Here is a 13,066-nt window from a genome sequence, read left to right on the forward strand (position 1 = left end):
TCAGTGACCCCTCACACCCCCACCATGGACTGTTCTCCCTGCTGCCCTCTGGAAAGAGGTTCTGCAGCATCCGGTGCAGGCCCACCTGGTTCCGAAACAGCTTTTTCCTACTTGCCATCAGACTGCTGAACTCTTAACTGGACTGCACTCAAAAAGTGGTCTCTACTTTATACCTTGCACATGTACAGAGCTAAATAACTTCTATTTTACTGTCAGTCCTGCACTTTATATTTTATATTTAGATTTATATTCATATTTTATACTGTATTTTATTTTACTCACAACATTGGAACCTCAAACATTATCCTGAGCCGTATGCAACGAAATTTCGTTCTGTATACACCCTGTGCATGAAAAATGACAACAAAGTCAGTCGAAGTCGAAGTCTAAGGAACAATTGTGCAACTGTGAGATGCGTTGAGGCCATTACCAGGGTACTTATAAGGTAATGGCCCTATTTACTGAACAAAAGCACCTGGTAGATAAAATCCTTCAGGCCAGTTGGACTATCTAAGCCGAAATAGGTATATGTCAGAAAGGACTAAATCAAGCCATTCTAGTGCTACACCTCGGGAACGCATCACAAGAGCTGCGGTTTTACAGTTGCTGAGTTGTCACAACATGGCTTTCAGAACAAAATGTCGACTTCCTCCCTAACATGCTTGAAGGTTTACAAGATGAGAAGCCATCAATGTTTTTGATCTGACCTGCCCGTGGTCACAGTGTTATACCTGATCTGTAATTTTGCTATTCATATTAAATCATTTATAAATGCATGTTTTAACACAGAATTAGCCTAAAATTAAATGTAATTCACAGGTTCACTGTAAGACAGGTTTTTGCCGAGTTGAAGCACCTTGAAAATTCCCCTGTTCATCACAGGGAGGAATCACCAAATAAACCAAATCAGGTTGTGAGAGAGTAGTGGAGAATATATAATTCACTAATTAATTTTTTTTTTTTTTTATATTCTGCCAGTGTAAACAATGAAGGAGAAGTGATAGTTCTGATATCATGTGTAATCAGCCATAAGGAGAAAGCCTGCACCACATGTCTACGTCCTCAGTAGAAATGTCAGACAGATATTACACTGATTGCATGGCAGGTGTGTTACACTCCAGCCATCTGTTTAGGAAGTGTGTCAAGGTAAGCTTTGTTTCAGGAGTTTGTTCTTCTGAATCAGTAATGAAGGGGTGAGGCTCAATGTCTTTACAGCATCTGGGCACTGGACAGCTTATCATTCCTCTGGTCAGTGTCTTTGTGCTGCTGGTGCAGCCATTTTGCACCAGCTAAGTGTTTTCAGACAGAACGGCGTTACTTTGTCAGGTAGGCTCCTGCCTGGCTACTGTGAATTTGCTTTGACAGTAGGTGACATGGATATTGCTTTGTAGATGTTTGTCTTTCTGACTCAAAAGCTGAGTTGATTACTAGGCATTGCTTGTAGTCCAGAAGGTGTTGTCTAACCCCAGATCTGCCTTGATGGAGGTCCTGTGCCTTCCTCTGTGGATGAACATGATCTGTGGCCTCATCAGGGTGCTGCATTGACTCATAGTTAATCACCGTTTGACTGATCGGTGCAGCATTGGCTGTGTTACTCACTTGTTTGCTCTGTGCGCTACCCACTAAGGGACTGTGGGCAGGGGTTATTCTGAGCTGATGTTTCCACAAAACTGCAACTATTTTGTGGATGTGAAAATTATCTTAATATTTGCTTGATTTAGCTATTTTATATTATATTACTATTACTATTAATATTACTATTATTATTATTTATTTTTTCCTGAGCAGGTGCAAATCTCAACAGTACCTGGCGGTGGATTTCTTTCAACCAGTTTGTACTGGTAAGCACGCTGGGTGACTTTTGTAATGTTTGGATATTTTGTTTGGCTACTAGTCTGCCTTAGCATTTAAACGTGTTTAAAGTTCAGGACTGGTCACAGAAGTAACCACTTTGTTTCTGTGTGAATCTTTGCTTATGTGAAAATGCCTCTATGAACAAATGTTCCTGATCTCTAAAATTAATCAAAACTGAATAAATAAGAAATCTCCACAAAGAAAAACACATGTATCCAGCTGCATACAGATACAATCATCTACTGATGCTTATTATGATTATTATTATCATTATTTACTCTTTAACTTATATTAACTTTTTTATGATGGATAATTTCAGTAAGTACTCTTTTAGTCAGTTGTTAAGTTGTTCTGTTTAATCTATTAATTTTTTTAAATTATGGCAAACGATATAAACTCATTATTGTTTAAATCAACAAGTTCACTTACACATCTGAGGTCTTTAGATCAATTCATTTTTTTCTTTTTTGTTCAAAGAGAAAACCAATTTATGTCAGAAAACCTGAGGACTATATTTGGCAGATGAAGACTTTTTTATAGTGCTTTAAATCTACATTCCTTGATTTTTAAATGCAGTTCAGGTTAACTGTTGAATATTGGGATAGTCGAAGCCCACTGAAGCCCACTCCACTACATCACTTTGTGGCAGCAGCAGAGTAACACTGCCTTGAATCACAGAGAAAATATCTGTGCAAGACTATTTCAGAAATGTGATTAAATGAAATTCTGATAGCCATGATAAAGAATGAATTTTTCAAAAACACTGACATATCTTAGCAATGTTCAAGTCTTTTAATTTAATGTGCCAAAATAAGTCTGTTGTTTTGGTACAATTTTTTGCTGTTTTGCTGTATTAGAAGGTGTTATGCAAACTTTAGTTTAGCAAGACTAATGAAAGTCAGGATCATTGTTGTAACTTGTAACTTGTTGTAAATGCCTGCTAACAATAAAATACCTTTTTATGGCAAATTCAACTCCATGTAGAGAGAATTTTGCCAGATGTTGTGAAATAATAATAGATTGTTGGGTCTGCCAGCTGTTTGGAGAGCTGTGCTTCCGCTGCGTAATGAGAGCAGGATGTTTGTGGCTTCAGTCTTCAGAGTGAGTCATCTCCAACCACCTGCTTAATGACCAGGAAATACAGTAATGGGGAAAACTGTGGTGAGCGAGTCACCTAGAAGAAAAACAGGAAAAGCTTTATCAAAAGTGACCACAGCCAGCATTGTATCTGAACCACCAAATTCTTTAATGGTAAGGTCGTTCATGCGGTTAATCTTTTAGATAATTTCAGTAAAAATAAGTAAGACAAAACAGTTTTATATGTATTTTTCATAAATGTGAAAGAGTATGCACTGTGTAGAAACATGCTTCTAAGGTTTCCCCTAGCTTTCTCATCCAGTGTTTCATCGGCTGCTTTGAAAAGTTTAATATCAGCAACTGATGCTGTTTATGTAAATAGGTGCAGCTTTACAACTCAGGGATGTGCTAATCCAATCCCAGGTTAAAATCCAGCACCTACACGCATTCAGACTGTTTCTACAAGCATTTTGGAGTGATTGAGTTCAGTGGATTGGACAAAGTGACACCTGTACAATTAGTCCAGTTTTGTTAGACGGCTGGAATATGTTTTCTGCATATCAGGAAGTGAGAAGAGGGACCCTGATCTCTGACCTTAAAGGTGATGAACTGCTTCTTGAGTTCATCAGCAAGATTTGCAGCTTAAAAAGGCCACCCAAATTTGTCTTTTCATTTTCAAAGGTTTGAAAATGAAAAGACATTTTCATTTTCAAAGGTTCATAAGAACGGTTGTGTTCATAAGAACACAACCGTTTCATAAGAGACTTACAATGTCACAAACTCTGACCTAAGTACCCCATCAGCTTCATTTTTGGTGTTCAAAGTCTTAAACGTATCTGAATCCTGTGATGCCCCGCACAACAAATTCTGTCTTGGATGTTTGCGTCTTTACTGGCCTTCATGTCTCCAGTTTGCATGCTGCCCATGTTTCCCCATCCTGCCAAGTATACAAAGCACATATTCAGACTTGTGCCTCCCTCTGCACCCATGCAGCTCTGCATACAAACTCCCAGCACGCTCCAAAAGGAGTTAGTTCATGCTGAAATTATTAATTTGTTGGGGGCATTTGTGAGATAATTGTCATATTGATTTTGAACTGGAGCAATCAGTTCAAAATCCCCTTAAATTCTGTTTTTTATTTCTGGACCACTGATGTTTTCAGTCACAAGGCCTTCTCTGGAAATATATTTCCACCCTATCAAATCAAAGCACCATGGTGTTTTTGGTGATTTGCTCTAAAACACCCGATGAACCCCAGGCTGTAAAGTGATCCTGTAAAATAAATCTGACAGATATTTCTGTCTCTTTCATTATCTTTGTGAGCTGCACTGAAGAACGTGTGTGATAGCCATTCTATGAGGGGCCGTTTAGGACAAAATTTACGTTTTGTCTCTCACACACTACCAAAAGGTCTCGCATACTCCAAAAAAATAGCCACGCACACTCCAAAAAATTACGTTTTGTCTCTCACACACTACCAAAACGTCTCGCATACTCCAAAAAAATAGCCACGCACACTCCAAAAAATTACGTTTTGTCTCTCACACACTACCAAAAACTCTCGCATACTCAAAAAAATTACATTTTGTCTCTCACACACTACCAAAAACTCACGCATACTCAAAAAAAATAGCCACGCACACTCAAAAATTACTCACGCACATTCAAAAAATACTCAAATTGCGTATACACACACTACTAAAATGTCACACACACATTCACAAACGTTAACTTTCTCGCTCACATACACTACTACCAGCTCGCTCACATACACTACTACCAGCTCGCGCACATACACTACTACCAGCTCGCGCACATACACTACTACCAGCTCGCGCACATACACTACTACCAGCTCGCTCACATACACTACTACCAGCTCGCGCACATACACTACTACCAGCTCGCTCACATACACTACTACCAGCTCGCGCACATACACTACTACCAGCTCGCTCACATACACTACTACCAGCTCGCTCACATACACTACTACCAGCTCGCGCACATACACTACTACCAGCTCGCACACATACACTACTACCAGCTCGCGCACATACACTACTGCGCACATACACTACTACCAGCTCGCGCACATACACTACTACCAGCTCGCGCACATACACTGCTAACAGCTCGCGCACATACACTACTACCAGCTCGCGCACATACACACAAACGTTAACTTTCTCGCTCACATACACTGCTAACAGCTCGCACACACAAAGACGTTTATCTCTCACATACACAAGACTAAAGTTGAACACACACACAGTACTAAGACTCGTTTTATGTATGTGTGAGAGCGAGACTCTTTTTGAATGTGTGAGAGTTGTCACGGAAGAGGCGGGGCATAATTTTTGGATCAAACTGCGCATGCGTAGATCCTAAACTATAAGTTTCGATTGTTGACTCACTGTATGTTCTATTACTTAGTATATTTGTGCTTTTAAATATATATAGAACGTTTAACTTTCTTGTAGATTAAATGTGCTATAGAAATAAATGAATCTGATTGATTGATTAAAAATAGCAAAATTGCTGTAGTACAATCTGTCCACTGGGTGGCTAACTCTAATTCGAAACGAGAGAGAATTGGTCAGGCAGCTGCCATTTTAAACAATTAGAGTTAGCCATGTTCGGTATAGCAAACTCTTTCTTCTTTGGCACTAGTTGGCGCCGGTTAATAATTCCTGTAATACTGGCACCCAGTGGACAGATTGTACTACAGCAATTTTGCTATTTTTAATCAATCAATCAGATTCATTTATTTCTATAGCACATTTAATCTACAAGAAAGTTAAACGTTCTATATATATTTAAAAGCACAAATATACTAAGTAATAGAACATACAGTGAGTCAACAATCGAAACTTATAGTTTAGGATCTACGCATGCGCAGTTTGATCCAAAAATTATGCCCCGCCTCTTCCGTGACAACTCACACATTCAAAAAGAGTCTCGCTCTCACACATACATAAAACGAGTCTTAGTACTGTGTGTGTGTTCAACTTTAGTCTTGTGTATGTGAGAGATAAACGTCTGTGTGTGTGCGAGCTGGTAGTAGTGTATGTGCGCGAGCTGGTAGTAGTGTATGTGCGCGAGCTGGTAGTAGTGTATGTGCGCGAGCTGGTAGTAGTGTATGTGCGCGAGCTGGTAGTAGTGTATGTGCGCGAGCTGGTAGTAGTGTATGTGCGCGAGCTGGTAGTAGTGTATGTGCGCGAGCTGGTAGTAGTGTATGTGCGCGAGCTGGTAGTAGTGTATGTGCGCGAGCTGGTAGTAGTGTATGTGAGCGAGCTGGTAGTAGTGTATGTGAGCGAGAAAGTTAACGTTTGTGAATGTGTGTGTGACATTTTAGTAGTGTGTGTATACGCAATTTGAGTATTTTTTGAATGTGCGTGAGTAATTTTTGAGTGTGCGTGGCTATTTTTTTTGAGTATGCGAGAGTTTTTGGTAGTGTGTGAGAGACAAAACGTAATTTTTTGGAGTGTGCGTGGCTATTTTTTTGGAGTATGCGAGAGTTTTTGGTAGTGTGTGAGAGACAAAACGTAATTTTTGAGTGTGCGTGGCTATTTTTTTGGAGTATGCGAGAGTTTTTGGTAGTGTGTGAGAGACAAAACGTAATTTTTTGGAGTGTGCGTGGCTATTTTTTTGGAGTATGCGAGAGTTTTTGGTAGTGTGTGAGAGACAAAACGTAATTTTTTGGAGTGTGCGTGGCTATTTTTTTGGAGTATGCGAGAGTTTTTGGTAGTGTGTGAGAGACAAAACGTAAATTTTGTCCTAAACGGCCCCTCATACCATTCTGTCAAAGACACCCACCCAATCTGGCTTCAGGTGCTATTTAAAATCTTAACAAGCAATAATTCAAACCACAGACAGGCACTTTCAAACTGACACCGAAAAAAACGACTCATATTTAAAGCCATTTATGCTCACAAAAGGTTAAGGCAGAAGATAAGACACCACTCAGCTCCAATATATTTTCACAGACGACATTTCACACCCTAAGAAAAAAGATTCAGTATTCGAGAGACTGGCATTCACAAGTAATAGGGTGTGACCATTCTTCACTGACCACATATGTCTACGTCCTGTTTTACAACTTGTCATGTCAATCAACAAGGAAAACCAGAAGAGGAATTTAAGGAAACCGTCTTTAAAAGAGAGAGGGAAAAAAGTCCAACTGATGGGGCTGGGAATCTCTGCAGAGGGAATGAGATAAATCTATGCAATTATCGTTTTAGCCGTCTGAGAGCCCTCGGCTTAGGGAAAATCCATCAAGTCATTTCATTAGAAAAACCTCAGCAGTGAAAAGATGCAAACACAATGGGACCGCTTTCTTGAGAATTGTGGTTTACACATGAATAAGCCTCTCTCACAGAGGTCAAATGAACATACCAGCAGAAAAAAAGAGGAGATTTTATGTCATGTGGGAACACAAGACAAGAATGACTAAGAAAAATCTAAAAGGGTTTTGGGTTTTTGTTGGATGCCAATTTTACTGTGCAAATAAAAAACAAAGTATAGATGATGTAATAAAAACCATGGCTGCATTATTTGTGGAAACATGTAACTTTGCTCCTCTGCAAGAATGTGCAAAACTCAGTTATTTCTGCAGCTAGACTTCAGAGCAGATGCTTATCATTTTACCCTGATATATAAGTTGGTTTTTTTATCATCCACATGACACTTCCGGCTGTAAAACTGAGACTGCAATCACCAGTGTCACCTTTGTCATATCCAAGCTCTGTTGGATATGACCTTTGCACCTCCAGGTCACTTTAATCACAGCACAAAACAGTTGTGCACACAGATCACATACTGTGTATATAACTGTAACCTGGCACGACTATTTTCTAGCAATATTAATATCAAATAGGAAAAACAAACAAACAAACAAAAAAAATCCCTCTGTAATCCGAGAAGACCTGGCTTTTAATTTTACTTCTGGAAAAATATGATAAAAGACTAGAAGTCCATCATATACCAGTAAAAGATGTAGCATTTTGGTGTTGACCTTACCACTCACCAAGGAATGGGTATCTGTGCAATAATGTGAAGGTGTTACTGATGCTTTGATGCATTTTTAAGAAAGGTACACAGGTTTTCTACTTCAATATCTTCATAAACCTAATGTTTTCTTTGGAGTTCTGTAAAGTGTTGGACAGGACAATGGCAGGACTAATTAGGCATTACCCATAACAGCATGACCACAAAGGCATATTATGCATGCTTGACTGGCCTGTTTGCAGTTAAGATTTTTCGCTACTAAAACTATAGAGTAAGGTGCATCATTAGCCTTCTAATGATGCATCTCATAAACAAACCGTGTCCAGCTGAAGACCTGCAACGAGCAACAGTTTTTTATGCAAAAGTATGCAGTTTAGTGTGCATCATATAATATATTTATACATATTTTATAAAACACTATATACTGATCATAACAAAATTAAAAAAAGATTTTACTTTATTTGCGTTTTAAAATTGGTTATAGGAAATAACTAATTAATTCTTTCTTTCCCTCCCTCCTCCTGAGACAAGACAAGGTAATCTTTTCTTTATTCAGCCCCCCTGTGATCCTCCACAAATATGCAGACATAGACCATGGATGGATGGACTTTACTGTAATATATCAACAATTCAGATGTTTGTTGAAAAACAATTAAGGGTAGTGGTCATGCTATTTATTCAGCAATAAATGCAAGTGGTACAGTGTTCACATATCCTGTCCACACGGGTTAGTAGTTTGAAATAATTCAGCAAAATTTAGATTTTTTTTTTTTTCTATTTTACTGGGAAAGCAACTGAGTCCTGCAGAAGGCTGCTCTATTGTGCAACCAAATGAGATAGTGGGATGAGTTTCCTCTCCCTGAAATTGAAGTCATAGCAGAGTTCAACCATGACTGATTGCCTCTGCCTGGGCTCTGTAGTGTACACGGACTTATCTCTAACAGTCCTTTACTGTCTGTGGAAGCGTAAAATTCTGCTGCTCAATGTTTCCAACTTGTATTGCTGCTGATCGGTATTAAGGGAAAAGCTGATCCTTTAGCCTACACGTGAAAACAAGGAAAGATCCTATTAAGACACTGATAACTGCCTTAAAAAAACAAACAAACAAAAAAAAACAAAGCTGGCTTATAACCACTTTTTTTTCCCACAGAATGAAAATCATCATCATAATCATTTTATCAGATGAGTTGAAATGTTTAGACTAATCCTTCTCCATCTCTTCAAAAGAGCCCAACTACAGTGAAGGTGCATTTGTTTATCTTGCTAAAACATGTAATGCTGTTATTTCTTTCATTTGTCATAGTCTTCAGTCTCCAATCATCTACTTAGTATATTAGATTTTAAATATGAATTTTTGACCTTTATAGAGGGAAAACTCTTCAATATGCTGGTATACAAAAGAAGAACTCTCAAATCATAAACAATGAACTGAATCTCTTATAATTGAGAGTTGGTCCTTCTCCAGCTGAAAATACCAACTTTCATCTAAGTGGGAAAAATAGGAGGTAAAATTCAAAATCTCAAAACCAGGCCGGATTTACTTAAAGGACTAAACAACACACTATGATATACAAATACAGCAAAGAGCTAAAGTTAAAACTGAATGTTTACTTGCTAACTGTTCAAAAGACTTTCTTTTTCATATTTCTCTAGGTGAATCTTCTCATGAAATGCAAAAGACTGTTTTTTGGGGGACATCTAGTCCTAAAATGTAAGACTCAAGGACCAATTTAACAAAAAAGAAAAGAAAAAGCATGAACATTATGTTCATAAGAGTGATTCAGCCGCAAGTCAGATTCCTTATCTAATCACTGTGAGGGTGAACTGTCATATAATTGGATTAATTGAGCTGGATTAGTCATAGGACCAGATGTCTTTATTTCATGTTTTCAAGACTGATGCTGATGTCAATGCTAAATTAAAAATGAGTGTTATCAAAGAGAAATGTTTTTTTTTTTTCTAAAAATCTCTAATTTGCCATCACCAAGATCTGCTTTACCAAATACATGTTTGAAAAATTTAGATGCAGAAGACGACTGAAATGATTTCAGTCGGAGGAAAACCTACGGCCAGCTCCCCATGTCTAAAGACGACAGGCAGGGTACGTCTCAAACACACAAAAACACACAGAACAGACATTACATTCAGATCAGTCCTATCTGCAACTAATATGCTCATCTCAATACAAACAAACTGTTTAAATTTGTAGTGAATTAGATGCCATGCAATCCCAAGTAATTCCAATCCACATAATCTAGTCCTTTTTAATTACCTTTAGCTTCAATTTATAAACTCTGATCAGGGGATGTATTAGGGTAAATCTTGCAAGTTCCAGGTCAGAACCCATTTTGCCTTCAGAACTGATCAAATCTTTGCAGAAGGACTGAATTCCAGCTGGTTTGAGTTGAGTAATGAGTTCTGATGTTGGCTTGTCCTGAAAATATGAGCATTTAGTGTTTAGTGGAAGCCCCTGGGTATTTCTTGCCTTTGGTATTCAGCACAACACATAATAAAGATTGGATAAAGTCTAATTTTTAAATGTATTTTCAAAGCTGTAAAACATCTTACCTTTACATAATGTTAATACGCCTACACAGGTAAAAATCACCTTTATCAGAGGCAGATAATATATTAAAAGTATCTTGAACATTTCCTCTGTTCCTACATTCATTTTACCTCCTTCAGCTGCTTTGAGTTTTTGCTGGACTAATGATCTATATCCCTTGCAGTTTTAGATAATTTGCTAATCATTGGGCTGAGGAGGACTGTGAGCTCCAATTACCTGTTTTCTCCTCCAGCTTAACGGACACAAGGAGGTTTAGACACAAAATCAGATTAATGCAGCAGAAATAATAATAGCAATTTTTACAAATAGCTTAGTTTGCATTTAGAGGAAAAATGGGGAAGCTTGCTAGCTTAAGAAAATCATTCCACCTGTGAAGTATACCAACTGTACATCAACTGCATACCTAGAGAGATAATAAAGTGAAATCTGATTGCAAAGTTAAAGCGAAAAGAAGCTAATGACCAGAAGACTTAGAAGTTTATTTAAATAATCTCTGGTGTAAATATAGATCTTACTGTCAGTCAGGGTCAACAGTGGATCTCCTTATTGGAGGTTTTTTTTTTTCTTTTTCACATCTATACCATTTTTTTATTTTCAAAACATTATTGTGATCTTTTTGATATGCTTATTTCCTGGTTTGATGGCTTTCAGATGAAGGCAAAGGTTTGGCCAGTATTGTGAATTTCTGTGGGGTTATTGGAGCTCTGCAGACAAACAGGTGGCTGAGAAAACAAAGACAATGATCAGCCAGCCTGAACACATCTTCTCTGTGGATTTGTTACCTTCAGACTGACGATACTGTGCATTGTATCCAAGATAAGAAGAAAGTGTAATGTCAAGTATTTTTTCCCGCAAACTATCAGGGGTGAACTATTTGTAGGTGGTTGATTACAACTACTTGCCACTTTTTAGACTTTTATTTTCTTTTTGTAAATACATCTGTAGTTGTTTCTCTCTCTCTCCCTCTCTGTATATATATATATATATATATATATATATATATATATATATATATATATATATATATATATATATATATATATATATATATATATATATATAACACAAAAATGAGTTAATCATAACAACATCCCATCCTCTTAACCACATCTACATGTTCACTTACATACCACTATGTGCACAAACATCTTATTTGGTGCCCTAACCCTCTGACTTAATAAAAACAGAAAGCTATTGCTGAGGTAGAATCGTTGTTTATGAATACTACGCTGAGTGACAGTTTGGAGCAACAGGAGTGTGTGAGAAATCAGTTGTGCACCAGCATCTTTCACAAAGGCTGGGTCAAACCTCGCAGGAAGCGTTTTCAGAAGGTAAGACACTATTGGATATTCTCCACACATATACACACTGAACACACATCTACTGGAGATTTTAAGAAACATGCTCTCCAGACAATCTTATGTAATTGATCATGTAATCTGTCAATAATGTACCTGTTTAGGTAATCATTTTTCCCTTTGGGATCAGTACAGTATGTTTACATTTTAAATTTCTCTCCTGAACTTCTCTGACCATGTTTTATCTCCTTTTGTTTAGAATCACATCTTCCTCACTTAAGATAAGTCAGAAAGTGTTAAATTTTGATAACCTCAAACATTTTGATCTCTTTAAAATTCCTGAACAGGATTAAACATAACACAAAGGAGGCAATCAGTAATTCTCAGTAGTTTGGTGTCCAGGACACCCTTCACATTTTAAATAAATAGTACAGTAAACAGCCACTGTTTGTACTCTGTTGTCTAATAAGTTTCTTTGCTTATTGATGGAAATCCTTGAACCATTCTTGTGGAAAATACAGGTTTTCTTCATGAGGCATTAAACAAACAAGCAGCAGTGGACCCTATTGTGCCCACGCTCTTCTTTTTCATATAAACAAATTAAAGGACAAGTTATGGATTATTTGGTTTTTTATGTTGAAATAATTGGAATTGCACGTGCTTTGACATAACTTCCAATCTTTCCCCTAGATAAATGTGATCTAGATCTGCAAACTAGACTGTAAAGATAAATAAAATAAAAGCCAATAACTCTCAAATAGAAATGTGTTGTGTGTTTTTTTTTAAGTGTGGTGTGTTTTTGTTTTTATTAGAAAGAGTAGACAAATGTCACAATAAAATCAGAAATGGGTTCTGATTTGTGGTGAATGTTTAGCTTTGATCTGTATTTTAGTGCCCTCTTGTGATCAGTGTTTGTACTTTCTTGTATGTCGGTAACAACAAAACCTGAAACCTTTTTTTTCCCACATTTTAATTTAAGCCAATTCAGTTCATAGGGATTGTCATTATTCCACAACTTTACATTTTTTTTGTTTAGTCTGTTTTTCTGCATCTGTAGATTACAGGTCCTATGATGTGAACACATTTAGCCAGAATTCTAAATCTTTGAAAATCAAAATGTCAAAAATGACATGAGTTGTATATTTGACTGTTTAATATTTGCACTTGGCTAATCTCTGAGTCAAATTAGGAAATAAATTCTGTACATTAATTAATCAACAATCATCTGGACCCATATTTAGGATTTTACTGAGATCCTAAA

The sequence above is a fragment of the Xiphophorus couchianus genome, chromosome 22, assembly GCF_001444195.1.
Source record: "Xiphophorus couchianus chromosome 22, X_couchianus-1.0, whole genome shotgun sequence".
Taxonomy (NCBI): Eukaryota; Metazoa; Chordata; class Actinopteri; order Cyprinodontiformes; family Poeciliidae; genus Xiphophorus; species Xiphophorus couchianus.